This window comes from Poecilia reticulata, linkage group LG6, assembly GCF_000633615.1.
Source record: "Poecilia reticulata strain Guanapo linkage group LG6, Guppy_female_1.0+MT, whole genome shotgun sequence".
NCBI classification, from domain to species: domain Eukaryota; kingdom Metazoa; phylum Chordata; class Actinopteri; order Cyprinodontiformes; family Poeciliidae; genus Poecilia; species Poecilia reticulata.
The window spans coordinates 8,598,003-8,602,641 of NC_024336.1; the positions used below are offsets into that span (position 1 = coordinate 8,598,003).

The following is a 4,639-nucleotide window of genomic DNA, read 5'->3' on the forward strand; positions in this document are numbered from 1 at the left end:
ATATATAATAGGTGGAAAACAATCACGCCCTCTAGAGGGCGTTTCCACAGAATTGCAGGTTCTGAGAAGTTCTGACCCAGTCGTCATCAAAAGTATTAAACTTGCTCAGATTCTTATTTTTGCCCATTTTTCCTGCCTTTACCACATTAATTTTGGCAATACAATGTTGACCTACATTGCTGTTGTGTGGTTATAAAAGCAACAACAACAAAAAAGAAAGTAAAAAACAAAACATGAGATCATCTCATGTGGACTAACATCTACGCTAAAATAATAATTCTTATCCCAAAATGCCAAAAGTAGAATAAAAACAGAATAAAAACATAATGAGTTTGACTCAATCACTACGACTGTAAACAGAGATACAGACCCTGAAGCGAACACCGCTGCTTGACCTCCTAGTCCGGACCGGTTTTAGCTCCGAAAACAGCCGAACTTATTGCAGTCCAGTCTCGTTTCACTGTGCTGTGCTTCCGAACACTAAGTTATTTCAGAGAAATTGCCATGTTAAAATGAAAGCAAGAGGGGCGGTTTCTCCAACAGCACCCGGCTGAGGAAGTGAAACGGTTCAGGAAAACTGCGTCATTCTCTTCAAGATCTCACAACCATAGACATAATATAAGGTTAGACGCCTCATGGATCGCTCTCGCCTATTGTCGCTGACGAGATTTAGGGCGGCCATCTTGGAGCGGTACTCCACTCAGCGTTATGTGTTTAGCAGCACAATGACGTATCAGCGCATTTAATCGATCATAACACGCTTTTTGTTACTGGAAACCATATTGAAACATCTATCAAAGCTACATTTATAAACAATTGTATTATTTAAGTATGTTTTTAATATATAGTTCAGGATATCTAAATATGCTTAGTGGCTATAACAATAGAATAGGGATGGAATATTCTGATATAGATGTATGATGAGCATATTACAAAGCACACAGCCGTTCATTATTTATTTAATAAATTATTTAGTAATATCAATACATATTTATATAACTATCCAAACACAATTAAATAATGATTAATAATGGCACAAATACATAATGATTAATACTGAATAATATTGGATACATGTTTGCCCATGTTTACATGTATATGTATGTATGTATGTATGTATGTATGTATGTATGTATGTATACATGTATGTACATACGTACGTACGTGCGCGCGCGCGCGCGCGTGTGTGTGTGTGCGTGCGTGCGTGCGTGCGTGCGTGTGTGTGTGTGTGTGTGTGCGTGTGTGTGTGTGTGTGTGTGTTTTTCAGCCAACGAGTTCTAGCTTCAGAGATTCAGCATTGAGTCCAAAATCCGATGTGAGATTCATCCGCGCTGCAGTGAATCTGTCTCTCTTTATAGATTCTCCCTCTTCTTCCTCACATCGTGTCTTTAGGAAACTTTCAAAACAAAAACGGAAGATTTGGGATGTAACTTACTAGTGAAAGAATTACATAATAGTCTTTACCACCTGTGTAAACTTTGCTGGTGAATAGCACATAATATAAGTTTTATAATATGTGTTATAATTGTCTCATTTCTAATATAGGCTCTTGTGTCAGATAATCTAAGTCAATGCTAGAGAATTATTTGTTTTAGATTTACAGAATCTCAGTTATCCTTCATAGCGGGGCTGAACTCTGTATTACACCAAGCACTGTAGCTAATATTAGCTGGTATCTCGCCGGTGGACATAAATACAGTAAAGTAATATTCTAATCACAATATATACACAATAATATGTCCATCTTACTTGTGAAATGTTGTCTGTGGAGCACTCACATCAATAGTCCATCGATCAGAACAACAATATCCCTCACTGCTGAGGCATCTTCTGCTGTTTTGATTGAGCTAAGTAGGAGGGAGTACCGCTCCAAGATGGCCGCCGTATATCCTGTGCCGGAGCAGCCAATGCGGGGCCTACTCTTATATTATGTCAATGCTCACAACAGCCATGAGGTGTTCAGGAACACTCTGACGTGACAGAGGTAATACATGTGAAGCGTCAAACTGCTCAAAACAAAACTGGTAAAACGTTTTATTTAGTTCTGTCTTGTTGTTAGGGCCTCACCGTTTTTAAACGACAAGGTTCTGGTTATATAGAACAGACGCCTGGAACACTGTAGACACAGTATGTCATAACTTGAACCATTTCAGATGTAATAAAATCTAGATAAATTACTTTTTAGCAGTCAGTAACACTGTGCACCATGTAGATCAGATGAGCATTGTTTTTTATGCCATAAGATCTAAAGACCATATAAATGTCACAATACTCAATGAAATTATATTTCTCCATCTGTGAAATGATAAATATCCAAATCTAATCTAACAGGCAGCAGTAATAGCAGTACAGTCCTATTTATGTATTATTATACAATATCGACTGCACTTATTACATTTTCGTTGTGTTACAGTCACTTTCATGATTGCCAATTAGCATAACAATTAATTGTTATTTACTTATAACCTCTAAAATGTTCTTACATAGTTAGGAGATTGTCTTATTTAAATTTAATAAGGCTACAGTTTGGACGTCAACAGCAGGTAGAAGTTTTTGGCCCCCAGTATATTATCGGTTGTTATAGTCTTGTGTAGGGCTGCACAGTGGCGCAATTGGTAGAACTGATGCCTTGCAGCAAGAAGGTCCTGGGTTTGGTTCCCGGCCCGGGGTCTTTCTACACGGAGTTTGCATGTTCTCCCTGTGCATGATTGGGTTCTTTCAGGGTACCCCAGCTTCCTCCCACAGTCCAAAAACATGACTGTCAGGTTAATTGGCCTCTCCAAATTCTCCCTAGGTGTGTGTGTGTGTGCATGGTTGTTTGTCCTGTCTGTCTCTTTGTTGCCTTGCAACAGACTGGCGACCTGTCCAGGGTGACCCCGCCTCTCACCCAGAACTTTAGCTGGAGATGGGCACCAGCAACCCTCCCGACCCCACTGAGGGTCAAGGGTACACAGAAAATGGATGGATGGATGGATGGATGGATGGATGGATGGATGGATGGATGGATGGATGGATGGATGGATGGATGGATGGATGGATGGATGGNGATGGATGGATGGATGGATGGATGGATGGATGGATGGATGGATGGATGGATGGATGGATGGATGGATGGATGGATGGATGGATGGATGGATAGTCTTGTGTAACTCTAATGAAAAACAACCTAAAATCTTATAGGGAGAAACATCAGAAATATGATTATGTAAATATGCATACCCGGCTTTTTACCCAACCACCTTCTTAGTTACCGTAAATTTAGCAGCCAGTTGCTTTTGGAAGGAGTCTATCAACATGCTACATTCTGACTTGCTAATATGGTCCCACTCTGTTTTGTAAACATTCTCCACATCTGTCAGATTGGAAGGACATCTGTTATTCACATCCTGTTGATCATTATCCAGACTGCAGTAGTTCACTCTGGCATGTGGTAGACCATCACTGTGTGGTTTGTTTCATCTGAGAGAGAAACTCATTACAACAGAAGCAACTGAACTAAGATTTAAGCAAACTACAAGCAGATGGAAAATATAAAAACTGATCCAAGAGAACTAAATCCAAATGCAAAAAAAAAAACACAAGAGTAAATGAACTAAAGAGAAATCATGTCATATAACAAAAAAATGAGAATAATATGGCAAAACCTAACAAATATAAATAACAACAAGGAAATACTCAAAATACAAACACAAATGAAAACAAGTCCAAACACAGATACATCCTTACCACTGCACATTAAAAAAAGCAGAGTTTACTATAAATAAAAAACGGGAATGTAATGCTAAATGTTATTTCTTGACAGTCTTATGACTGTTGAATTTTGGTCCCTAAAGTCTCATGAATGTCTGAACTTATGCTTTATATTATGTCTTTATTTTTATGATACTTGTGGACTTTGTGTGGAAAAGGTTTCTCTGGTCGCCACTCCACAGATAATCTGCCAGAGCTGGTTTCTGCAGCTGCAAGGGATGCAGATAAAGAAGTCAACTTCCCTCAAAGTGACTGAGTGAGAAGCTAGTTCTCAGAATATGTCTCCTAAATACTTTTGCACTTCTTCTCAAAGAGAAACTTATAACTTTGTATGACAGGACTCATCCTGTTTTTGTTCTCATCGCGTACAAGATTATTTAATAAACTTGAATTAGTTTTCAATTTAACGGCACTTGGATAATTTTGTTTTTCCACCACCCACTTGCCCCCACATCATGGTCATGATCATCCAGGTTCGCTTAATGGAAAAAAAACTCAGTCAAATGAAGCATCGACCATGGGAAAAGAAGACCTTTGTTGTCTTTGGGCTTTACAACAGGTTGTTAAAGACCCAGACCAGACCGTACGGTCGGTACCAAAACCCATAACACATTCAAAGTCCCCAAAAGCCCCTTCATTCTGAAGTTCAGGTTGGGCTTCAGCAAGTCATCTTCACCATGTTTAGATATCTGAATGCAGAGGCCAGGAAAATATGTACACACAAATAGATTGAACTCACAGATGGTGTTTTTGATAAAACTTTTATTTTAATCTACAATTTAATTGTGCACAAACCAAAGTCAGAACACACACACACATGCAAGTCACATTTACAGACTATGTTATATTTATCACACACACACGCACACACACACACACACACACACAC

General features: G+C 38.9%; 1 protein-coding gene across 1 annotated transcript in view; it reads right to left on the minus strand.

Moving 5' to 3' along the window:
- nod1 (nucleotide-binding oligomerization domain containing 1) overlaps positions 1-673 on the minus strand; it is a 12,130-nt gene extending 11,457 nt beyond the window's left edge. Inside the window, exon 1 of the mRNA XM_008411061.2 lies at positions 371-673. The gene's annotated coding sequence lies outside the window, so the exon portion shown is untranslated. The remainder of the gene's footprint in view (positions 1-370) is intronic.
- Between the last annotated feature and the right edge of the window lie 3,966 nt (positions 674-4,639).